Raw genomic sequence first — 27,520 nt, 5'->3', positions numbered from 1 at the left:
TTCAATTGTTGAACTCTCCAGCTCGTTGAACACTGAGGAGCAGGTGTCTCAGGTTTCATATTAAAAACTGACATATTCAGTTGTAAACACAGGCAAAACTACTTTAAAAAAAGGATTCTGTGATTAATCTGTCTGTCCTCTGTTTAGCTCACCAGATGTTCTGTAAAGGAAGTCTTTATATGTTACTTGTATATGCATGAAATAAAGAAAAAATAAATTTGGTTGAGAAAATCAATTTTTTTTTCTCATGTTTGACCATTCAAACAGTCTTGCATAATACCCAAGAATCATTGCAAGTCCTGCATTTAGTCCGACACCGACAAAAGAATTTGTTAGACTTAATTTGCTTTATCAATATCCGGATTATTGAAACAGTTTTGGGTGATGACCTCGACAATTTCCTATCTGCTGATCTGTTTGAAAACTAAAAAAAAAACAACATAAAAATACTTCGCAGGTTTTTGTGATTCTGTGATTAATCTGTCTGTCCTCTGTTTAGCTCACCAGATGTTCTGTAAACCAATTACTTACGTGTACAAATATGTTCACAGTGTGTACTGTTACTGTGTCAAATTACGCCTGACACCAGCTTGTGCAACACTGTCTATTTAGAACGGATGTGTTTGACAGCATCATTCCGAGTACACATCGACCACAGCAGCTCCTTCAATTCCAGCACGGGTATTCCCGCACATGCATTAGATTGACCTCACATTAACCCAGATACATTTGATCTTTAAGATCCATAAATTGGCTTTTGTCATTAACATAGGTTAATTACTGAGATTTGCTCTGTACCGTTGCTACACTGAGATTGCAATAATAAGCGCCGCACAAAAGCCATTCACGGTGCCTGCGTGAGCACCAAATGGGCATTGTTTTGATCTTTCTATTCCTGTCGGGAGTTTTGTTTGTATTGGTCTAATATTAGCGCTCTACCTAGCACTACTTTTGATCCAGTTTGATTCTGCTGGGCTCAGTTGAGGCCGTGCCCTTCCTGTCATTCTCTCCTTAATAAGTCATTTGACGTGCGGCCCAGATGTGGATCTGGCTGCTGAATGCTGTGCGTTCCTCACTGCACATTTATGAGGAGGAGAGTCTTTACTACATTTGGAGAAAGAAAAAAAATTAGATTACACAAATGTTCCTGTGTTTTATTCAAAGTAATACCTGACACATTTCCAGATTATTTAAAATAAAATCTTAAATGATTTTCATTTAAATAATGAATGGTATGTTCGCCATGGCACTACCTCAAGTTAAGCTCTCAGTTCCCGTTGATTGTGAAAACTTTGTGAAGTATCTTGTTTATTCTTTGCCGTGGAGTGTATCCATCAGGCGTCAGCTGTGCCTTTATATATTCAACATATTTCAAACCACACCAAGCAATTAGGTAGTTAAAATATACCTGATAGTGGCCGGGGTGGCTCAGTGGATACAGCAGGCAGACATACTTCGAGGTTTATGCCTCGACGCAGAGGTCCAAGGTTCGAAATCCGAGCGGTGACGATTTCCTGCATGTCTTCCCCCCTCTCTCTCCCCTTACTCATCTAGCTGTCCTGTCAAATTAAAGGCGGAAAAAGCCCCAAAAATAATCTTAAAACAAATATATATATATATATATACCTGATAATTATGAATTGGATTTTGAATATTCTCCCTGATTGCTCTGACAATAAGAGTTAGTCCAGAAGGTCTTCAGTATTGTCTATAATGACTATAAGGATTTCATGTACTGTGTGCAAAGTTCACAGCCTTTATCCTCCTAATTAAAACCCACATTGCTGTAACTTGCTCTTAGTCAAGACATCTCCACCCTCCATCCCATATGATCTTAGCATGTAGTAGTCCCAGAGTGCCATGTTGTTTAATTCATCAATCTTTTGTGCCATCCATGACATATTTTGTCTCCCCACTGGCCAAACCTGAAAAAACACGTGCTGAAACGCATAATCCGAAACTATTATGAAGACACTTTAATGTTTCCTCCACCTACAGTACAAGTTTACATGGAACTAGATCAAAGATAAGTTGACCACAGGAAATAAAATCTTGACAGAAATTGACCATAAAATTTTCACCAACCTGAAAATGTCATTAAAATGTCTGCACTGTACTGAATCAACTTAGAGTGGAAACATTAAACCAGCGCTGTTCCCAAGCCACCGAGGTATTATAAATAGGACTATATTTGGGTCCTGTAGTTAGTCCAAGCCCGCCTGACAGAAAACATATGGATTACCTGTAAACCGAGATTCAGATAGTGACAGGTCTCTGGAAGTGAACTCTGCTGCACGGCTGATTGAGCCTTGGGTTTGCTGTAGGGGCTTGTGTGGGAGTTTCTGTCAACACAATTTCTAAATTAAACATATTTCAGTAATAGCAAATACTGAGGATAAAAATTCATAAGATTTTTTCATCATTTCTGATATGAAATACCTACTGTATATTGTTATATATTTTCTTTTTTAACTTGCACTCTAGTTTGAGGGAACCAGACAACTTCTCGTCTCATTTTCACTTCCAGTTAACAGTTGAAAATATTAATCGATGAGAAGTGTTTTGAAGGGTTTATGTGAAGACAGTCAGAAGCAGCTCAAAATACATTTACGCTTACTGTAGTGAATATGAAATTGTTGTAAATTAGAGCAATACAAAGTTCATGGTAATTAAAGGCTTTGATAAAAATCAGCGCGAACTGACCTCGGTTTCTTCTTATGTCGGCACAGTTTTGACATTACTGGAAAAGGAAAAACAATTAAATACACCTCAAATATCTTCTGAGCTACAATCATTATGCCACATTTTAGTGAAAAAGAAAGTTTTGAAGCTGCCTTCTAATTTGCCACTCTGTATGAGTGTGTAGTGGTTTGGTGCAGACCAAAACACTACTAAAAGGAGAAGGAATATTGAACTTATATTTGTCAGGTGACCAGAAACACTACTCCAAATAGATTATAATGCCTCATATCTGCTTTACGTGGAAATAAGCCTGATTGTTCTCTTTTCTGTTTATACACAAAAACAGGCCATATTTCTGCAATAGAACCTTTATAGCAACGTCATGTTACCAGTCTAGCTGAATCCAGACAAAATGACAAGAAAAAAAGTAAATGTAGAAAAGAGAGATCATACTAATAATTTGACATCATGTGGAACATTTGCATTCAAATATTTATTCATGTGCATTGTCTGTAATAGAATTATACAAAAACAATGGTTTATTTGTACAAGTAAAATAAAGTAAAACTTGAGAATCACATCATGAACAAGTGAAGATTGTTCATGAAGAGTGACAGATTAGATCAGAAGTGGTCAAGAGGGAATAATAAGGGAGAACAAATAAAGGAAAGAAGCAGCAATGAGACATACTGTGAACCAAACCATGAACTAGCCACGCGCCGGAACAGTAACATATATATATATATATATATATATATATATATATATATAATATACTTGTGGTAAGAGCTCTGAATTGTAGAAGAGTGTTTGAATTGTACTGAAAACATGTTAGGAGTAAAATTAACTAAGCTGTTTTCTGTGACGGTTTAGGTTGTGACTAATCTTTAAAGAAAATATGAAAAGAGTAGAGAAAGTGGTTAAGTCGTATGGATATGAAAATAAGGTTTATTATTATTACCATTATTATCATTATGATTATTATTATTATCATTGCTGCTTACCTTCACACACATCACACTGTACGTATCACTCTCTCCTGCCGTCTCTCTAGACCACACACACAAACACACCCTCTTCCCTGTCCTTGTGTGACGCTGGCAGCTCGGTGACAATGATGAATGCAGAACATGAAACACATTAATGCAGCGGATTCTGGTCAATGTCAGCCCTTTCTTCACTGTGTCAAGTTAAACAAACAAGATCAAGCCACAGTGAATGGTAATTGACCCTCCAGAGATAAGGCCCCTGCTGCTGAAGTGGGAGGTCATGGGAATCTCAAGCCATCCTCACACCCTGGGATGGACACACACTCAAAACTATACTCTGCTCACCGTCCGAATGGTCCCCCTTTTATATATAATTCTGTAAGCTTCTCTTCTCTCTTACAGAGGTGAATTATTATGCGTAGGTGCCTTGTGTTATATACTCTTACAATATACCTCTGCACTGTGCTTCATCAGCAATAACCTGTCATTATAATAAGTGGAGTCTACTCGTATGAGATCTCTGAAACCTTAGCGAGACGTGTTTAAAGTGTGGAGGCTTCTGACATTTTGATGACACATCCTGGTGGAATCTAACTAATTAGGAGAGTTTTTGATGTTGAACTTCTGGTCTTAAATAAAGAACCTTGTATACTTACTGTATGTCCTTCAGTGATACCAAGTATCACGCTGATGCTGTATAATTGGAAGAGCGTACGGTAGAAGTGGCGAAGGTTTACCACATTGCGAAAGTGATAAATTTAGGTGCAACAGATGAGAGAGAATGTCTTCTCTTTTTTGGGGGTAGTTTTAGTCCTTCAGGCAATGTGGAACTGTGTGTTTATGTGTAATAGGTTTTAGGCTTTTGTCGTAGAACAGTGAGACTCTCAAATTCAGTGGCTGTGATTGTGTTTATGTCTGAGCCTTTCAACATATCAATTTTTTTTATGATAAGAGAGCCACTATCCACTCTACCTTAAAATGACACTTAGCAATTAACAACAGCTCAATGTGACATGGCAGCATGTGTAGCATATCTATAAATCTGATACCAATCATGTGGGTGGATCCTCCACTTCATCATACTCCTAAATCAAACAGCGTTGTGTTGACAGCTGTAAATGAGCAGCTTGGCCAAAACACACACCACACTGACTGTGTATGTGCAATTCTTGTGTCCAACATGTTTCCTTGAACACATCGTTTTTATTTATCGATAATTTGCCAGTTAAGATGACGTTATTGCAATGTCGCAGTTATTCTTCAATGAGTAAGTGAGTGAGGGAGTGATTGATCAACCAAAAGATAAAAAGTAAATGATTAAAACAATAAGCCATGTTTGTACGTGTAGGCTGGTTCTGACCTTTTAATCTATCAACAATATCAAGAAAAAGGATGATGCAAAATTTGCTACGAACATGGATGGGTAGGCGTAGCTGTGCAGGTTGATGTAAGTTGAAACTGTGATAAAAGATATTAGCTATCGCTGCCACAGCCAACACGACAGTTGAAAAACAGAGCGGATACTCGCTACTGATTCGTTAGGGCAAAATAAAACAACTCCACTCAAACAGAAATTGGCAAACGTGAACACATTGTCAGACAAAATTACAATTCAATGTGAAAATCTGTATTTTACACTTAAAGCCATGGTTTATCCTTAGTCAATCGAAACTTTCCATCACAACACTACCTGGATCTATTTATTTGGCAGAAAGTAGTATACAATATATACTGCCATACAGTATATAATTATTGAAAGTATACATTCAATAATTACCAGCAATGTTTGGGTAAGTGATGTACTGGATGTTTCGGGGCAAAGATTTCAAAAACCTCATCACAAAACAAAAAATTCCATCTGGTTCCTTTGGATTTGGGTGAACTGGTCCTTTAATGCGATCTGACTCTTTAAGTAATTGCAAGATTATAGCATTCTCCACTCGCTGACATCAGAATCTGTGCATCGACCCTCCCAGGCGGACCCTGAATGCTTGATATTTATTAGATTAATTTGGTCAGTGCTGAGTGAGATACAAATCAACATCAAACGTGTTTAAATATCCTGCAGTATAGGTGCACGTGATTGGCTCTGAGAAATGTTATCGTCTCGCATTTTATGAAGCTGAATGGCTTGTTGTATTAGACGCTGGCTTTTAATTTCTGTATCTGTCTGTGCAGTTGGTGTTTTTATTACTATTAATTTATCACTTGGGTCTTGTCTGCTTGGCCACTTGCATTTATAGAGTAATAAGGGAATGTATTTAATGCGCCCTGCTTTCAGTTGCACTGTGAATTGTTAGCATGAATCAAGGGGTTGATTAAACCATACTGTCCCCGGCTTTTAAGTGTGCTTAATTTCACACCATCTATAAATAAGCAATTATTTTGTTATGCACACTGTCAAAGTCAAGGCTTCATATATTTGGCTCTGCTGATACAATTGTGTGTGAAAGCTCTATCCAAGACTTATTGTGCTACTCTAGTTCTCCTCTGGTTAATCCACTTCTAATGTCGACGATGGGTTCTTTCATTAACAAACCAGCGCTGGTGTTTTGTTTTTACAAAGCTCAAATTATAAGGGAATTGTGTTTTGACTGTTCTTATGAAACTGCGAAAGGCAGGGAGTTCTAATGCACATTTTTGTTGGTCTTAATCTACAGATTGTTCTGTCTAGCCATGTGGGAATTGTGCAATGCAAACTCCTCAAAAGTACATAAACAGGGAATTTCTCAAGACTGAGTATGTGGGAGGGCTTATCCGAGCGTCTGCTGCCAGTTTGAACACTGGAGGGTTCTTCATGTTAAATGGATTTATGCTTTTATTTCTAATCTTCATTCTCTCTCTCTCTCTCTCTCTCTCTCTCTCTCTCCCTCTCTCATCTCTTCTCTCTCTCTCTCCCTCTCTCATCTCTTCTCTCTCTCTCTTCTCTTCTCTCTCTCTCTCTCTCTCCCTCTCTCTTCTCTTCTCTCTCTCTCTTCTCTTCTCTCTCTCTCTCTCTCTCTCTCTCTCTCTCTCTCTCGCTTGCAGTTTGGGCAGAGTCTTGTCTTGATCCTGACCAAAGCAAAGGGGGAAAAAAGTAAAGCTGCAGTAATCACTTTTAGCCTCAAATTGTCTTTGGTTAAGATTATAGTGACCAGTTATTATTATTTTCCTACATTTCACCTTTATCTCTTTTCAATTTGTCTATAATGAATCTCCTTTTTTTTTAGTTGAACACATAATGACACAAGGCTACTAACACAATGCCATTTGGCTTCAAAACTGCTTTGAAAAAACTCCTTTGTGTACACATCCAAATGGCACTGTGTATAATCATGCATGCTGGAGGACCTAAATGCATTGTAATTAGAAAATAATGGGCTACTGTTCATGGATGGGAGGTTTCTACTTAACATTTTCCCTCAAAGCAAATGGGCTAAAGTCAAAATCAACCTGGACAGAGGCGGTGGGACTCCGGTATAAAAGTTGATCTAGCCTGTTAAAAGAGGGGGACTGTGCACACAGAGGTGTAATGGCCACGCTGTCTCTATTAAGGCTAACAGCTCTCGTCTCCTGCAAGGCGGTCATTTAGTAGTGCTGCTCATTCAGCCTAATCAATGGTTGAAGCCGCAGCGAACCATTAAATAAAAAAAGGGGCCAGAGATGAAGTGCTTCTGATTGGGGTTAATTGGATGTAATTGGAATTTATACTGTACAGTGGACGACTCATTAAGAACACATTTAAAAAATAATGTCATTTGAGCTCAGGTCATTTAACCATTTTTACATTGAAAAAGTAGGAAGAGGGACTTGGAGCGAAAAAAATTGGCATAGCTGGTGTAACTCTCTGACCGGTAAAATGGCTACAGACTGTATGTACTGTACAGCACAACGTAAAATGTCACTTATCGATTAGTCAGTTTGTGCTTCTCCCTTGTCTCAACTTCACATAGAAAACCAGTTTGATTTATTTGTTTATAAATAAATCTAATACACACCCTCCGAACAGACACACACACACAATATTTATTTTTCATAATTCTTTGTCAATTTTCTATTTAACCTTCTTGACTTGCAGTACTTGCTTTATCTTCATGTTTTTCTATTGCTATTGTTGTAAGATAACGTGCTAACACTTTAAGTCTCCTTATTTGGCTTTTTTGTAAAGATGATTGGACACTTAATCAATAATTTAGAGCACACTATAATGTATTTGTCAGAAGATATAGGTGTTCATAATGTGTTTGTCAACAACTCTTGCTCCTGTGGGCAACAATAGCTAGAGATGCTGAAATTAACAGACGATAACATCATAAAATACAGTTACACAGTGAAATGTGGTCAATACTGTGACGTACTTCAATGACTGTGTCATTGATAATGCCATTGATAATCATTGACACATATTGTACATTGATAAACTTCTAAAATGTCCTCATATCTTCTTATGATTGCATGCACATTATGGTGTTTGTAGCAACGTGAATGAAATGTTTATGTACTGCTTATAAAATGATAGATAAGGGACTTAGAGTAAAGTCTTACCAGGCTGTTTAATTTGACAATTTATTTTAAAATTGCCGAATGTATTTTTTATACTGTCCATAGTTTGGAGCATCCTGTGTTGGACAGCAACTTGAAGCCCTGTGCCATGAGACAAGCTCAGACGGACGGATTTCGACACTAATCCGTTTGATGTAAGTGAATTTAGGTTCTAATTCATGGGCTTGCACTGTATAACAAGCCAGAATCAGCAACACACGGTCCATAAATTGAAGAGGAGAGAGAGACAGAGTGTGGGATGAGAGAAGGGGGTAGAAGAATATGGTGTTTAACTGGAAGGCAGTATGTTTTATCAGTCACTGGCACCATTTAGCTGACAAAAATGAGCAGACCCAGCTCTGGGAATAGGGCCTAGGCACCGGGTGTTCACCAAATCCTCACAAGAAGAATATCAGCACTTCTCACATGCTGCTGCCTGATATGCACTGCTGTAGCTGAAAACTATCTCCATTGTCCAGTTTGATTGCCTGAATCAAACTGATTTACTGCAAATCCATCTGAGCTTTGATAAATCTATTACAGTTTCATTTCGCTGATTTCATTAACGTGAATAAAACCAGCCATGCTTTCTGCATAACTGCCTTTTAATGGCTTGGCCCTGTCACCTGCCTCAGTATTAATCCCTCTGACTTATTGCTCCGCAGAGGGAATGAGTAATGGGTATTTGAATGTGATCAGCACAGTACAATGCAATTAAGGAACCAGTACTGTTCTGTGCCTTTAATCCTGAACTAATTTGAATTGCAGTTTGATAGCACTGTGAATCCTGCATAATTATGTAGGGTGCATATTAAACTCTGTGACAAACCGGAGAGGCCTTTAACTAGCCTGCCACGAGGAGAGCAGCCAGGAGAGCCACAGTAAGGTAGCCAGCAGCAGCAGCACTCTGGAAGTCTCAATTACCACCATCTTGGCTGACAGGTGAAAGCTGGGGGGGTAAAGCCATCATGTGAAAATGGTTGACACTGATGTCTCTCTCCTTTTTTTCATCCCCAACCTCAACAATTATGTACAAGTGTCATTTTAGCCTCAAAGAACAGATACATCAAGTGTGAATCGGGGAGGGTTCAGGTTCGGTCAGTGGGGATGAGCTACGAGGGGACAGTGCTTTTCATCAAGGTCTATTCATTTACCGTGTCTCCAGTGGTAATTTTAAATATTTCATTCGATAAGTATATATGTGATAAAAGCATTATGGGTGCTAGTCCTAGTTTGTGCCTCACGTGTATTTCCATTATATTTAATTCACAGAGCTGAGTATAAGATTTTCCAAAAAATTATAAACAATGATACAAAGTGTGCAATAACATGAACATATCATCCATCCTTGCCAAATATAAATCCAAGCAAGCTGTAAATATTTTATTTTTATAAAATTACTTATTTCTTGATCAAATCTGTATTTATTCCAGCAAAAATAGACATTGTCTATTGTTTTTTTTTTCATATATGTATTTATATATGTTTTTTCTCATACTTAATAAGAAGCTACCAGAAACTGTAATCAAAGTCTTTAAACATACTTGGCCAACAAAGCCGAGTTAAAAAAAAAAAGAAGGTTCGAACCATCTGGATTTAAAAAGTATTCAGCCTGCTGCATGATCACTTCTAAGTTGCACCAATTTTCCCTTACCCAATCCAAGATGGTAGGCAGAAATGGCATATCAGTTAAATAGGTACATGTTGAAAATTATATAGCTGGTGTTTTATAAAAGGGAGAAGGAAATTACACACAGTGGGTTCCAAAACTCTGAGACCAACCACCTCCCCAAGAGAAAGGGCTCATTTCCTGTTAGAAAACTCAGTCTCAACAGGTTAAAAATCTTTTCTTCCCCGGATGATTTGAAAAGTCTTCAAGGATTCTGTAAAAAACTGTTCATACAGCTCAAAGTATTGTTACACAACACAGGTTTTAAATGTAGTAATTTTGTTCTTCGAGAAAATTAAAATCTTAGCTCTGTGGTTTGAATGTAATGGTCAAACATGGCAGGCAGAAACTGGTTACAGAGGTTGATAGAGATTGTCATGTCTTTAAAATGTGACTGTGACAATGGTGGGGGGGGGAGTAATACCATTTAAATCTGTAATAAATACTTCTCCCAGGAGTTACCTTATGCCATGTACCACATGTGGTCTGACTTGGCCATATTTCACACTGCCTTAAAATATTCTTAACAGTGAGCTATTCTGCTTCACACGAGATTGAACCAGGGAGCGGAGAAAAGAGGGATGAGGTGAGGAGTGAGAAAGAGATGTAGAGACAGAGGGGAGAAGAGGAGGAAGACACAGAGGGGGCTGCTGGCTAAATTAAGCCATTGTGACTCAAAATCCTCCTTTAATAAGGTTCATGCTGTCTACAACTTCATCATTTTCTCCTGAATGATAATTACTTTATTCAATCATGTTCAAGGTTTTAGTGAAAGCTAGCATTGATTGATTAACTTCAATTACCATGCTTGCATTTGCATAGATAAAAACTGCTTTTCAATTTGTGAGTGGCACGCGGGTGGAAACCCTGCCTTGATATTTGCATTTCAATGTGAACGGTGAAGGATAAAGGTGGGAGTGGGGTCTGATCACTGCTAAGCCCTTTCTGGTCGGCTGCGCCAGCATCTATTTTTCCATAAATACCCTTTGTTATGATGTTGGTTTGTTCCCTCCATGCAGAGAGAGCCAGCAGAGAGCTCTGTTTGCAGGCTGGCTTGACGGCTCTGTTGGGGGATTAGGCTGCGTTGCACTACAACTCAGTCGAGAGCTTAGGTGAGCTCAGGCTGCAGCGGTGCACTGCTCTCACAACAGTCGTACACTGAGCGCATGAATAGACAACTGTTGGGAAATTTCACACTCCAAGGAATTGTACGTGGCCATGCTATATCTATAGGCTGACTGAGCTAATGAAGATGCACATGTGTACATAGCGAAAGGCAGTGGGAGATAATTACAATTATCACGTCTGTATCAGTCATCATTAACCAGACTGGAAAACATATATAATTTATCTTGACACGCTTCTGCTGCTTTTGATTTATTTGAATTCCCTCCACTTTTGTCGAGCACCTCATGTCTTATCTCAGCTACAAAAACACTTGCTAGTTTTCAAGTAACAAACTTTTCTCTCTCTTGATGAGCAGATTTTTTTCCCCCCTTATTGCCAAGTGATAATGGAAAAACTAGTAGACACTTGTAATTACCTTATTGTAATGGGAAGGTATGAGCACTATAGTGTGGAAAAAAAATTGAATCCCATAGCTGCTTGATCATAGTGAGCTAAAATTAAAAATAATGAGCGGAGGTGGTTTCATAATGTATAGAATTTCCCTTTTTGCTCCGGTCCACACAGGTACTGTACTATACAGTGAGCGAAATCACAGCTGTGCCACTTATGCTTGAGTATTGGGATTACTGTCACCTTTGTCTGCATATTTTTCTTTGATTAATGTCACCCAAATGCTGTGTCTTCCAATTGAGAACCCAGTTCATTTGCATGATTTTTTGTACATGGTGCAAATTTGGGGATAAATTAGTCAGTCTCCCATCTTTGTTGGCATGGCACTGAGTGATTTTTTTTTTTTTACTGAAGGAAAGGACTCTCAGAGCAATACTCCCAGAGAATTACACCTGTGAGATATGTTAATCATTAACACAGCCATAATGACCTTATTTACCTTCATATAAAAGACAGAAATTAGCATTAGGTGCCCTAAATGAACGTGGAGTTAATAATCAAGGCACTTACTTTCAGCCCCCTTTTTTTTCCTGGGGAGGCTAAACGGCAGCCTCAACATGTTTAGTTGCAGGCAACCATAAGTCGACGTCTTTAAAACACATTATGGTGCATCTCCTATTGCTGCCTTGGAGGGGAATTCCCAGATGGTGGGCTATGATTAGGTAGTTCACTTAGCTGTTTAGGAACGAGCATCTGGAAACACAGGTTGAATTAACACCACTGGGTCCTTCATTCTCTCTAAATGAGTGTCATTCAATTAATTTAATTATTAGGCATGCAAAAACTGAAGGACTAATAGATTCGTATTATCCCATCATTATCATCTCTTCCTCGCAAGTGCTTACATTTGTGAACAGGCTCACGTGTGCTTCGCGCCAAACCAAACCGCCTCCAGCTTCTCTCTCTCTCTCTCTCGCTCTCTCGCTCTCTTGTGCCTTCAGCTTACCTACAGACAAGTTTTTAAAATTGACAAACTTGGCTTCCTTTTTAAATGATCTCATTTGCATTTTGCACTTTCCACTGTGCAGTGGGCTTTAGTTGTTTCTCATTCCTGGTCCTCGCGGATGCAGAGCCCTGCTGGTTTTCATTTTTGTCATGTAATCAAGGGCTGATTTAGACCCCGAACACCAGCTGAATGAAATTAGGTATCTAGTAGTAGTGAAAACATCCAGCACTCTGGGTACTAAGGAGCAGGACTGAGAGCCACTTGATTATTACACTGTGAAACGCTAATATACTGCTTTGGGCAAATTAACGGTATAGATTTGAAATTCAAAGAATCAACTCTTGGAGCAATTAGACGTCGGAAACTGGCATTCACATTAGAGGAGAGCTATTTCTGAACAACTTAGCCCGGTCCTGTCTGGGTCTCCTGTGGCTATTTCTGCTACATTTGGTGCAAACAAAAAGAGGTTGATCTACTGGATTTTTGAAGACGACGTCGTCCTGTCACTTCACACTATCTGACATAATGGACGGGCGGAACGGATGATCAGTGTCAGCTCCTCATCAGCCACCTCCTTTCAGATGGATCATGTGATGCAAGCTCTAAAGTGGCCCGTGTCGTGTGTCTCTCTGTGCCCCCCCCCCTCCCCTCCCCTCTGGAGCCCCCGCTGCCCGGAAGGACTCTCTCCCCAGGCTGGAGTGGCTCCTGCTGGGACTGCTGAGCCGCTGGCGAGGGAGGGAGGGAGGAAGAGAAGGACGGAGGAGGGGGTTACACAGACCTGGAGAACATTGTCAACAGTCCCCAACCTCCCCCATCACCCTCCACCCCGCCCCTGCTTCCCCTCCCCCACGAATAGACAGACTCAGACGTACGTGTGTAAATGTGTGTGAGCACTTGTCATTTGTCTCCATATGGGCTTCTCGCCTGTGTCATAGAGAAAGAAAGAGATACAGCATGTGTGTGTTTCCATACAGGCCTGTTTGTGTGTTTTTTGTGTGTATTGTATGTATTTTGTGTGTATGTGTGTGTGTGTGAGTGAGTAAACATGTCCCAGGAAAGGATTAACCTCAGGAGCTGAAACATTGGGGGAAGACATCAACAATAAATGTCAAATTCTGCACAAAGGAAATCATACAGGAGATACAGGGCGATGGATTCTTAATAGTTGTCAATTTAATCAGCATCTCATTAGAATAAAACCACTTCGGTTGTAAGAACGCGACTTTTGGTTCTAAAATCAGCATCCAAAAAAGGTCTTCTTCCTCTCTTCTATTCCTCTCTAGGAGTATCATTTTAATTTTCTCTGTTTCTGTGCACTTTTTAAAATCTTTTTTCACCCTTCATCTAAACACACTTCAGCTGCCCTCAGCAGGCCCTCCTTCAGCCCGGACCCTTCAGTCTAGCCCGGATTATAATGAAAACACCCGGGCAACTTAATTCACAAAGAAGAGATACCAATTTCTTCTCAGCAAGAGATATATCAAGGACGTTAAACAAAGCAAACAGCTGCATCGAATTCTGATGGCGCAGAGCTAAGCCTTCAATTTGAGTCTCCTCTCAGAAGAAAGCAGAACTTAGCTTAAAATATTCTCCTGGTAGAAAAGAGAGCATATTGTGTTATCATGACAGTCTGTTTACCTAGTGAATCTACATATGGCTATCTAATATCTTTGTGCCATTGAGCAGGTTGGAGGCTGGCGTCCCGGGGGTTTCAAGGCTGGGATTATGCATGGCGGGGGTTGAACTATTGCCCCTGTGTGATTGAAAGACCTCCACCAGCTTAGACCCTGTTTATTGTACATTTGCATTGCTCAGTTCCACAAGGATGCTGGGAACTATCAGTGGCCAGGCGGCTCATATCTGGGCTGCTATAATTCGGTTTCCGCTGGATCCCCCTCATGCCTTCCAGCCAGCACGAGAGGCTGGGGGTTGATATGCAATCATTTAGTCTGATTGACCAGCGTGTGCTCTGATCAATATCTTGCACCAGACCCTACATCAACAAATCAAATATTTGTGTATTGTAACCCGCTGGCATTCAGGATAAAACACGTGTTCATAATTTGGAGTAAAATGAGAGGACTGTTAATTTGAAGGTGCGCCATGCTTTGCAAATGTGTGATCGGAGTCCTAATGAGAGAACTTTTAAATGTGACACATGTTTTGTGTCAATCAGTAGCTTTCTGAATCATCTTCTACCACTGAAGAGCAGATCTATTAACAAAGTTAATTGCATTTGGATCCATGCCCTAAAGTGGTCAACTACGCAATTTCACTAATTCATCCTGGTGAAAGGTTGACCTTAAGGAATGTAATTACACACACACCTGAGCTACGCAGGAACCCACGAGGTCCACAAAACGTTTACCGGTGAAGAAGGTATAATTACCAGAAAACAATTAGTCCATTGTCATGGCAGTTGGCAAAAGAGTTCTTCCAACGCAGCTTCAGGCTTTACACAAACAGATGATTATGAAAACACTGTTGCTAAATCACATGCTGTCACTGTCGGAGCAAAAATAAAGCAAGTCTGATTTGTTAAGTTGTTTTATAAATATAACATTATAAATCAAGTTATTAAAAAATTGCGAGGAAACACAATGCCCCCGTCTCTTTTTAAGGTATACAGTGGGGAACGGCATTAGTTCTACATGACCACGTGGAATTAAGTGGTTTAGAGTAACCTGGTATAAACACAAATCATTTATGAATTTTAATGGGCCCGCCCATGCCTCATAACTATGCATGACTTCATACTTTCATAATTGACAGGAAATATGAACTAGGCCAAGGGTCACCTATTAGAATGACTTTTCATTTAATTTTTTGACAGCGCAATACACAAATGCGGGGTGGATTTCTTGAGCATATTCATGTAGTGCACAGGAACCTTTCTGGTGAAATCTAGCAGCAATCCCCCGAGGCCAGGACCACCTCTCTTATAATTATACAGTACCACACTTTGTACTGGTGAAGCAGATCTCCCAGAGAGTCACACCATGTCTGAACTGTTCAAACGGGAACTCAATTTGTCCATTACAGTATAACACTGCGGATACATTTTAATTATTAAGAACAAAACTCACAGAGCCATAAATGCACAGTTTTTGCCTTATTCCCAAAACAGTTCTATGTTGAGGGTATGTGGTGCGCAGTTACATCACTTCTACTTTGTCAAAACAACCATGGAGACGGCGTGTTGCCGTTTGCCTGAGCTCAGCAGTAGGTCAGGATGCCCCCCTCATCTTTAACACCTACCCCAACCAGGACTGTTCTGTGGCAGAGAAGTATTCGTATACAATAGAACAATATGCAGTGGGACGTACAGGAATGTGGGCCCAATCACCTCCCCCCCCCCCCCCCCTTTTAGCACAAGCTAAAACTCATTGTATTCCTAAGATGTAAATCTACACCTCTGGGCTATAAAAGGGCTACAAAGAGGGTTCTTGACTGAGTAAATTAACATTCATCCCACTCGCAATTAAGCAGACAGACTGACATTGTAGCTCCTACATCGCGGCAACACTGGGGGCTTTGTTGACATGGCGTCTGGACAGAGGAAAAACCAGAGGAAAATATTTTCAACTGAGTCATCGACTGGACATTGGTATCTGGGGACGGGAGTCTGAGCAGAAAACAAGACGCTTTAAAGCCGCACAAAGATTTCAGCCTTCCGCTCCCTCTCGCGGGATACGGTTGACCATCATTAAGATCATCCTCACACCAAAAGGAGCGGAAAGTGTGTACTCCAGTTACTTTACTGTACTCTGTTGACCAATTATGGACTGGATTTCAAACAGTGTTTCTGTACGGACAAGACAATGTGCACATGAATCCACCGTCAGACCTAATATGAAAACTGAACTGGTGTAATTCTAGAACAGATGGTGCTGGCAGTTTATAGCCTGTAAAAAGGGTCCACACTGAGACACGATCTCACAGAAATACCTGCATGACAAAACAAAACAAAAATTGCAATTTAAACAATGCATTTTAGCAAGAATTAAAAACTGACTGGTTAAAGCTGGATGTCAGGAAAACATTGCTGAAAGCACGAATACATTAACATCTGCTGCTTTGAAACCCGGATAGTTACAGTAGTGGCATGTTTTGGTAAAAGGATATCATTAATCATGGGTATAATCAGATGACATCAGGTCATGGCCCACTAAGTGTGTTTTCCTCATTATGGTAATATGGAGGAGAGGGTTGTGTTTCCGCTCAGTTTTTTTTTCTTACTTTGACACTTCTTTTCCTGACAGGCTCCTCCTGATGGAGGAGGAAGGAACAGATTAGGGGCTTGGACATAACACCCATCTCTTTTGATAACTATCAAACATCTAACATTTGATCTGACGAATGAAAAAGAAAAAAGCTAAAATGTGCAATATAAAAAAACATTTAACCTCAATTTTAATACCAGATGTTACAAATAGATAAAGCAAATGTACATGGATATCCAGAATTATTTATGACTAATGGATAAGTGAGTTTGCACATCTTTAAAATGATTTTTTTTCATGTCATGTTTATGTAGCAACAGATTTTGATTCAAGTCACCGAAAACTTCTGCTTGTGAACCGACCAAATGCATTTCTGTGGCAGTAGAAAATAAACCCCGAGGCTATTTACTGTCTCCTTGATATATGAAGTTTGTGGTTTTGATTGTGTGTGATTATGTTCTGCGAGAATGACCTTTAGTGGCAACCATATTGTAATATAATGAGGATGTGTCAGTCGGCAGGAGTACAGTGATGAGACGAGGCCAGGCAAGCGGCGTTTAGAGCATCGATCCACTGGCACCATGAGCATAGAGAAGAATCTGAAATATTTCAACGCCTTCTTCTCCCAATATACAGGTGGATATGAGATCTCATCGAGCTGCTCAGAGGCACTCGAGGCCGCCCGAGCCGTCAAGTGCAATGAGAAACAAGACAGAGGTATATGGACCCTCCTGTCTGTGATTAATGGTGAGCAATACATCTGCCTCCTCTCACTGAATCTTACCCAGTAATATCAATCACATTCATATAAAGTGTGTACTGTGAAGTAATTTCTTTCATTAAGAAAAAAATATCTTAGTATTTCTTCATTATGAATTAGTTTAGTTAGTTAAAAATCTGTATTGTATTATTTTATTATCAGGTGTAACTTGTATTATATGACATTATTATATAGTACTAATGATGATTAATGTGGAAAAGATAAAAACAGTTGGAGCAGAGGTGAAAGGAGAGGTGGTTTAGATTGATATGGTGATGGATCCTCTTACCTCTACCTTCTCATTAACTCTGAACTGGGTAATATGACCTGGGAGAGATTTTCTCCTCCTACTTCAGCCCTAACACTGAGTCTCTAAGCCCTGCCTGGTAAGCCCCATCTCATAAAGCACAATTAAGTGGGCCAATCACACAGGCTTAAAGTCACTCCTCTAGTGCCTTAATTCCATAATTAACCAAAATACATCATCAGTAATGAATCAGCCCCATGGATTTCAATCATAATCATAGTCAATCATAATGTTGTAATTTGCTGTGACTTTTTCTTTGAGGAGTACTTGGTAAGATTTGGACTAATAGGATTTCAAATCAATATTTTTTTTCATCATGTTAGGTTTTTCTTAAAAAAGAGAGAAAAAAAAACCAAAACTACACAAATAACAAATCTTATTTAGAGTTGAATGTGAACCCGTGGTTGAATGTGATTTGAGTATGTAGTGAATAGTTTATCTCTGGGGTCTGAGCCATAACTATGGAAGCAGCGCACCAGTGAAACATTAATCACCAAAGTATTATGGCTCATATCCTTGGACAGCACATTAATTCAGGTGGCTATTAGGCTGCCTTGCAGCCAACCTTCGAAAAAGGTCTACATTGAAATTCAGTTGACAGTGTACAGTGTGTGGAAAGCTAACTATGGTGTTACTGCATCCCAAATATAAGCAAAACAAATTGCAGATATGAATATAGCCCGTATGTAACTATATTTACTGGAGCGGGCGCTACAACATTATGTGAACAGTGGACTTCAGTGGGCCGCTGGTGTAATCACTCTGGACTGGCACAACAGTCTTCCCAGTATTCCATGTCAGCAGAGACAGACACTCTACCTATAAATGAAAATAAGAAAGTCTGAGGAAACACCAATTAGAAAGGCGCTCTCTCCTGCACTCCCTCAGAAAAGCCAGGCTCCGCTAAAGGTCAGCCTGAAATTTGAATGACAGGGCCAAAGTCTTTTACTCATAATTTTTGTGTTTGCAATAGATTTCGGAGCAATTCACAGCCTTAAAGGCCTTAAGTGGAACAGCAATTAATTGTAATGAATAATCTGACAAATCTGGTTGACATATGGCCGCTAATACTCCTCCTTTCTAGAGGGAGCAGTGGAGGGATTAGATTACCTCAAATGAAATCTGGGAGCGCTGTGCCATCTGCATGTACAGGGGAAGGCAGTGCACGTAAAACAGGACGTGGGTGGAACCGGGGTCTCCTCCCTGCCGCTCCAGTTCCCTCAACCTCGCGAGCAACTGATTTGGGAATAGGGACTTTTTCTTTTTTTTTCATCTTATTGAACCAGCTGCCTCTAAAACGCAATAATGCTGCAGCATTGCCAAAATCGAACATACTGAGGAAAGTAAACAAACACGACAGAAGTGATAAGTGCCGTGCAAACATATAAACAACACCCCCATGTCGAGCCATCTGAGCACTGGGAGGCCATAACTTTATTAAAAGCATTTCAAAGTATGATGAATTACCGCGCAGAGCTTCACGTCTGTTCATCGGTATACGTGTAAATCTACACCAAGTGTCCTGTGGCTTTAGGACATGAGAGATGTATGTAGTGAGTGGCCAGTTTAACAATGAGAGTAAGCTATGAAAAGCCTAATACATGGGCAGTGATGGAAGATCATTCACCGAAGAAAGAGTAGTAATAACATCTTAATAAAAATACTCAGTAATATTCTTCATCTAAAGATTTTTTTTCACAATGCCTCCAACAGTGTTGCATGTTTATATCACTAAATAATCAATGCATTAAAATGTGGGTTGACTTTAATGCTGCAGTTGGTAAAGGTGAAGCAAATTTTAAACTTCTTTATTTACCTTCGGGTAGTTTATCTGTTCATCTGTTTTCTAAGTAAAATCTTAATCTTAAAAGCAACTAGCAAGTTAAAGTTCCCAAATGATGTTGTGGTGTAAAAAGTATGATATTTTTCCTGGGCAGGAGAAGCGGCCTTAAATAGTGCCAGTAAAGTAAGAATAACCCGTCCCTCAGCACTTTGAAACAATGAATTGCTGGGAGTGTGCCACCGTATCAGCGGAGCCGATAGGTGTAATGTCGTCACACTGTAAACTCCTGCTAAAAGCCTGATAAAGAGGCAGCCTTCTGCAGGATGTCTATTAACCGCCGGCTGACATAAGCAACTGGGTCAGCACATTTAATTACAGAGAGAAAATCCTGTTCTCATAAAATGTTTTCACCATTTCTCCACCTTGTGCACAGTAGAAGACTAAATCTTTCACACCAAGAAAAAACAATTGGATACATTATTTTGTACAGTTCCCATAAAGAGCTTTAAGGAATAGAAATACACTCAATTAACATGTCTCATTTGTTTAGACGGTGTAAAAACAATAGTTTGACATCTTACAGGGTGTTCTGTACTCTACTCTTTCTTGGCTGGGACCAGTAACTTCCAGCAGTCTCTGCTGGTTACCTGGCAACTGGCTCTGGCCAAAAATAACACATAACCCTCCATGAAATGACAAATTGTTTGTCATGACTTTTTTTTGTACTCAATGCAGATATGGTGCATTTGTGAGCGTGACGTTTATAGATGTTAGCTGGTGTCTTTTTTACCTATGGACAGAGCCAAATGTTACCGCTTCCTCCGGTCTTTGTGCTACGCTACATTAGCTCGCTGCTGGTAGTAGCTTCGGATTTATGATAAAGGCATGAGAGTGGAGTCTTGGAGTCTTTGTCTCAAGACAGCAAATAAGCATACTCCCTAAAATGTCAAAAAAAACTCCTTCGAGATGAAGAGTCTCGCTCTGCCCATTGAGCTGGCACAGCCACAGACCAACTTCAGATATTCTTTTAAGATCACTCAAAAAAAACTCTTGTCTGAGAAAAGAGCAAAATTAAGGCACATCACAAAAAAAACACACTGTAGAATTGCAGACATGTTGTGCATTTGAAGTAATCCAGTGAAAGTCGCTGGTGAGCGGAGGTGGAGATCTGAGACGGTGCATCTGCTCACATCTGCCCCAGCAGCATTAATGTGACGAAAACTCACCTCGAAAACACAGACTAATCACCTCATCCAGAGGCAGCGGGTGTCAGCTCAGATATCAGCCACCGCTGGCTGCTTTATGATCATTACTTTAACCCCAATGTAACTCTGATACAGAACACTGGATTGGCTCCATTTACTCCACCTGACGGAGGAGGGGAAAAACAACAGCGCATAATCACCCTTTTCTTCTTCCAAAATGCATCCTGACCGGATAGTTCAGGAGCCAGGTCTCATATTTAATTGTAGGAGCTGAATAAAGAGCGTTTTCCGTGAGGTGCTGGTGTGTGGCTAGCATAATTGCCAGGGAACAGGTCTTAATTTAAACCGGGGGTAATTATCATGCAGAGCATACCCACCCAGAATGTTTGCATAACTATCACAAGCGTTTTCATAAATGATGCTTTAATTAGTCTTAATTAGAATTTGTTTAAGTCAGCAGGGAATGCAGGGCCCGTGAAATGATGTATGTAATAAGCATCAGGGCCCGCTCTGTTTTTTTCTGTACTTGGGGAATAGAGCTGACAAAATCACATCACATTAAATTGATTCAGTCAGAATTAAAATTCTTATGGTATTAATTAAATGGGGGAAGATCTCATTAGCAGGCTGTGTGGTGAGGGAGAGACCCTCTCCGCCAGCAGATGTGACGGTGTCAGAGCTGCTGTACACGCTCGCCATTAGGGCCCCCAGACAAGGAGAAAGTGAGGGAGGAGAGAGGAGGGAAGGAAGGAGGCGACGGAGGGAGGGAGCGGAGAGAGACGAGCAGAGAATGACAGAGGAGGAAAGAGTGGAAAGGGAGAGACGGATAAAAAAAAAGGGGAAAAGGGGAGAAAGCAAGTGTGTGTCAGTGGATCGGGGGTGGGGGGCAAGGTGGCAGCATATTAATGGGCTGTAGGCTCCTCACCATCTATAGCTTTATTTAGCTTCATTCGGTCTATTTGGTTGGAGGAATTCAATAAGAGGAGAGCTAATGACTTGACCAGATACCCTGTTATCAGCACTGATGAGACACCCTCTCTGCTTGACTCTTTATACAGCTACAGTGGTCTAATAGGCCTCTGGAAGATTGCTACCCAGAGTACGGTACAGTGCCGACCTCCCCTCTGGAAATATAAAACATGATTGTGCCTCGGGGAGCTTCGCTTCACTGTTACCGGGCTCACCTGATCCCCTTGTTAGGGAGCTAATAGCTATTGACACACTTCTTAAGGAACTGAACTGCGGAATAGCAGTCCAATTCTGGGGGTTTTATACTGCACCCAGGGTTTCCTGTTCTATCCCATTGTGTTTCCAAGACTGGCTTTCCATCCCTCAGGTAGCACATGGTATCATCAGGTCAGCAGATAGTGGTGGGGATGTTGAGCAATAGACACATTGTTGGACCCCTGCAGCAGCTGTCAGTTTGAGTGAACTGCAACCTTGAGCGGAGAGAAGAATATGATAGGAAAAGAAGAGAAAAGCACCTAGAGATTATAGCAAATCTCTATTTCCTTAGTAGGGCACCATATGGGACGTTATTGCGTTGTTGGTGGCTGGATAGGAGATATTTTTGATGGAGTGTCAGTAAACGTTGGTCTGAATATATGCCTCCTGTGTCCCTCGGAATAAAAACACTGAACTTTTTATTGGCGACGAAGTCGAAAAAATCTAAAAGAAATCTCTCAATATCCAAAATGGCTCTGTAAAAAACACCCAGGGCCTACAGTATATGAGGCCAGCATTGTAAACACTGGAAACACTGGCCCTGTACAGAATCCAATGAAAATGATAATGGAGGAAACAATGGCCCCAGGCAATGTAGCAGCAACCCAGCACCGCCAGTGTTACAAGGCATCACTTTCCCTTTATTAGGAGTAAGCATGACTGTTAGTAGGCCCTGCATAAATATTTGGGGTAAATACACAGTATATCATTTTTCTTCACACTTGAATTGCATTATGATTTCCATGCAGACTCAGGTGAACCGGGGTCACCAGACTAAATTAAGTGGGTCCTGGAAGCAGCTGCAGTGGTTTCTCTCTTTAACCATGCTTGGCTGGTTAAGCTATCAAAAGCCGCTTGTACATGCATCATAAAAAACACTGTGTGTGTGTTTAAAATGGTATTAAAATGCTGTTGACCCTTAAAATTAGAAAAGGAAACGTGCAACTCTTTGCATGGCAATTATTCCATGTCCATCTAGAGCACAGTAGAGTGGGGACGTATGACCGAGGCCCCTTCAAAATTTATTGACAGGCAGGCGGAGGAGTGCGGCGGTTCATTTATGACAATGGGGCGTGATGACATCACACCATAAAAGCCCTCTGCAGGGTCAGGTGGCATATGCCGCACGCGTTTGAGTCTTTGTGTTTGCTATGCATGAATATATAAGAGGTAGAGTGGGTCAGTGGCTGACATTGCTTTCCTGTGATGTATTGTGACATCCGCTGCTATGCTGGGTTTTTTTTCTTTCCGAAAGCCAGGCTGTCGTCCTGCATGGACAACATGGGTTCAGAATGATACAAGTTGGGGATAGACGAAGAGAAACAGTATGAACGATCCCTCTAACAAGGAGCTGATTTCATAACACAAATATTCATCTATTAGATATTTCTGCCGATGTTTGTAAGAGAAAGTCTTGAAACTGATGAATCCAATTCATCACTGAAATGTAATTACATATTTTCTCTGGATGGATGATGTATACTACGAGACAGTACACATTTGTCAGCTGGGAGAGACGTTAAAGTAGTGTTTCTATAGAGGTAGCAACCCCTGTAATGCCTCCGTCTGCATTGGGCCATTGAGGGCGATGTTGCAAGTGAATGACCAGGACTTGATGACAACGCTGGATTTACAGGATTTTGTCATCACTGTGATGAATTGCCTGTATTTGTTTGGTGGTTTAATTCAATAGATTAGCCAAAAACAAACAATCAGATTTTTTTTATTTTCATTTCCAGAAAACATTTATCCACGTTTCTCACCCCTCAAAAAATGTGCCACAACACAAGAGAAGCAACCCCTTGTTCAACTTGATGTGCTTTCATAAGCACAATTATTTCTTCCTTTATCTCACATTACAGTATGCCAACACATCACTTTATTAGCAGCGTGTGTGTGTGTGCCCCCTAAAAACTCAGTATTATTCTCTATATGTCCACACTCATTGCTGAAACTGTAAGCACAGGCTATTATGATAATTTAGCTTAATAATAATAATTAGCTGTTGTATATTCATTAGCCTTTTAATTGGTTAACACTGGGGACCACCAGCAACTCCAGTCAGTGAAATGCACTAATGATACACACACACACATGAATGCACACACACACAGCCCCGCACACACACGCACACATCACTTTTCCACACAGAAAGACCTTGCAGAAGTAACCTCCCCCTGAACTTTTGTAAAACACTCTCCCTCCAGTCGCTCCAGCTTTCTATACAGCTGTCAGTTTTGGCCAGAAAAAGCAAGCTGTAACTCTAAATTTGCAGCTTTGTCCTCAGCGAGAGGCAGTACCTGTGACATCTGCAGTGACATGCTGGAGATAATCCTCCATGTGATTGTCAGACAAATTGGGGGTCAGCGGCGCTGCAGACAGGGGAGTGTGGCAAGGGACACAGAGGAAATGTTCAATCACGGGCCATCCCATTCGGGAGCCTCCCTTTTCAGCTTCTCCAGCCGATGGTTCATCTCTCGCGCGCGCTCTCGCTTTCTCTTTCTCTGCCCACAGCTGCCGGGCTTCCACTGGGAGGGAGCTGTATTATGGCTGGGTTAATTTACTGATTAATATCCAGCCACTAGATCCAGCTTTCCCCAGATGGCCAATTAAAAACTACAACTGGCAGCGCACATAGGCCTGGCAGCAGGTTGCCGTCGGGCCCAGGGCTGGAGGCTGTGACAGAAGGTGTGGGTTCTGTTCGGGCCTGAGAAAGAGTCGGCGACTATCTTACACTTTGACTCTCCACACCAGAAGGACAAACTAAAGCCATAATACTGAGAAGAACTGAGGAGACACTGGGGCTGCTGGTAGGACTCTGACTGTATCCACTGATGGTGTCCACAGGAGGCCCTTGAAAACTGAAGCTGGCATTAGGTTACACCTCCACTTTATCACTGTACAGAACAATAATATCTTTGAGTAAATTGTGAATCTCATGCATTGTTGATATAAACATGCAGTTATCTGTAATTAATATCGTAAACATAATTTAATAGTTGAACACAAAAGTTTAAATTTGACAAAGAATCTGGGCAGAAAAAAAAATATGAAAACTAGGTTCACCCAATATGAAAGTTAAAATTGTAGTTTTTACTTTGTCTGCATAATCCATACAGTCCTAATATTAGGTATTACTAAGTAACCTATGAGGAATTACAGTAATATATTTTATCTTTATCACTTAATGAGTACATACATTTTTTAGTGAGTTAATATAATTGATTTCTTTTTCTTATTAAAGCATACTAAGTAAATGACTAGTGTGTGTATATATAGATATATATATATATATATTATAACATAATTCCCAGATTTTAATTAGCTATGATTGTATTTGCTCTGTAAATACAATGTAATAATTGTACTCTAAAATAAAGTACCCAATGCAATATCTTGCGTATCTTTAAATATAATGTAATTTATTCCTCACCAAGTAGAATATAATCTCGACATCTTTACATCAATAATATCTGAATACAAACCGTGCAATATAACCTAAAAGCCTTTTTTTCCCGCAGCAAGCTGCAGAGCTGCTGAATATTACCAGTCTGTAGCGTAATCCAGCCTGCAATGGAGCAATGTTAATTTCACTATAATAACCCTCACATTATGAGCCACTGCTATATTTAGACGGTCAGAAGGCCATTTGAATACAGTTCTTGTCTTAATACTGACACAAACCTTATAAATGGGCTCGGGTCACCATGGAAACCCTGTAAATACAATGGCCCCTGCTGCTCTGAGAGGAAGGGTAATTAATAACTGAATTACAGAATGGAGATAGAAAGCCAGACAGATCCATGCAGCTTCTTAGTCCCTTGATAAAGGAGAGTTTAATACAAACAGTTGTACTTCTACTGGGTCAGCTAAACCAGGGATATCTGGGCCATCTCTGTTCAAAGAGGAAAAAGGCCACGAACAGAATTGATGGCCCGTTTCATTATGTAATTGCCTCTTTAACTTCCTTGTTCTGAGCAATCGCTCTTTAAGCTCAAGGTAATATATGCAGAGATATGAGTCTAGTCTCACAGACAGATAATTCAGTAAATAGCTGTAATCTTTGCATCACCTCTAACCACCCCGGAGCTCGCTAATATGTCATCTTAAAACCGCGGAACGGCGAGAAACGAGGTACGGTACATAAAAAAAAACTGGTCCGCAGTGCAGAGAAGAGTTGTACATCAACACGGGGCTGAGCTGAATCGCTCCAGGATCACACACACAGACCGGAGAAGGAGGTTCGCTGCTGCTGCTGCTGCTGCTGCTGCTGCTGCTGCTGTGGATATCAATAGTCTGGTCCAGTGGTGGAATAAGGCACCAGACAGCCTTTAAGCTGCCACCCTCAGTGTCAGGGTACAGGGAGCACAAAGCTGGATATGATTACCTACAAGAGAGTGATGCTTCCTGCCCTCCAACCTTTGAACTTAAGGTGTACCCTACATAGAATCAAAGTAAACACCGAGCCCCTGTTCAGAGCCTCTGAAGTGGGTAGATGTGAGAACACAACACGAGTGACCCGCTTCCTTTCATTTCCCTCTTCATAAAGATCCCACAAATGAAAAAAAAAGAAAAGAAAAAAAAAGATGATGCAACACAAAGCAGTGGTGAGGAGGCTGCGCTCTTATTGAAGGGTCAGTAGTAGGATCACTGGGAGAAGGTCACCAAAGAGCCCAAATTCCCACCCCATAATTGAGTAACAGGGGTCGCTGATTACGAGGCAAGCAGCGCGGAGGAGCACAGGACAGTGGTTGGAGCTGTACACAAACCTCAAGCTTCACAGGAAGACGAGGGAGAAAACGGGCTCCGGGAGAGACAGAATACTGGATGGCCCTTCCCAGGTCCACCACTGTGATAAAGAGTGAAGACTTAATTAACTGAACAGCGAGATCTAACAGGAACCACTATATCAGAGAGACAGAGAGGGAGAATCCCCTTTATGTAATTAGATCAATTGGGCATGAAGTGAAGAGGCTTCATCCACGAGCAGTGTGGTTCTGAAGTGACGGAGGTTTGATTACCTTGTGATTGTTAATGCAAAATCGCATTGAGCCACAACAGCATAAACCTCTCATTTTCTAATTAAGTTTGGAGGATTGCTTTTGTTTGTTTGTTTTTTTGTTGGGGGGGGGGGTATTTTTCAATGACTGGTATGTGTATGAATCTTTGTTTTAAGAAAAGCTTGACCTAATATGCATCATAAATAGTTTTTATAGCAAAGGTGCGCGTCACATTCAAATCATTAGAGGTAATTAACGGCTTCTCTGATAATTCACCTGAGTGCTTTATGTCCACTTATTCGGCCCATAAATTACCCTCAGAAGGACTCGCGCCTTGTCATCTTGAAACAGGGCCTTTTCAGCTGAGCAGAGGTGACATGTTTTTCACCGTTAAGCGACGGAAGACACAACTCCAACGACGCCTCCTGCATTGTTAGGAAAAAGTCTCATTTGGGGAAAAATAATTCAAAATGTAATTCATTGTACCTGCAGAGAAATGAAAAATATCCTCAAAGTGCCACCAAAGCAATAAATCTCTTAATTATGTCACAACTGTTTGGTTGAGCAAGGATTTGCGTCTCTTAAATAAGGACTCAAAGTCAGAGGCCGGTCCCACCACGATGGTCCCCGGGG

At 40.6% G+C, this 27,520-nt stretch overlaps 1 long non-coding RNA gene across 7 annotated transcripts in view; it reads left to right on the top strand.

The window, feature by feature from the left end:
• Positions 1-27,520, top strand: part of LOC124850981 — a 146,711-nt gene that overhangs the window by 94,519 nt on the left and 24,672 nt on the right. For 6 of the 7 annotated variants that reach the window (XR_007032075.1, XR_007032072.1, XR_007032073.1 and 3 more), the window contains exons 15-16: positions 8,259-8,347; positions 17,245-17,355. This is a non-coding gene — a long non-coding RNA (uncharacterized LOC124850981). Of the gene's footprint in view, positions 1-8,258; positions 8,348-13,046; positions 13,158-17,244; positions 17,356-27,520 lie in introns of those variants that run through there. The other variant, XR_007032076.1, reaches the window with a different exon arrangement.

This window comes from Scophthalmus maximus, chromosome 14, assembly GCF_022379125.1.
Source record: "Scophthalmus maximus strain ysfricsl-2021 chromosome 14, ASM2237912v1, whole genome shotgun sequence".
NCBI lineage: Eukaryota > Metazoa > Chordata > Actinopteri > Pleuronectiformes > Scophthalmidae > Scophthalmus > Scophthalmus maximus.
This window is presented reverse-complemented; position numbering and strand designations above follow the sequence as displayed.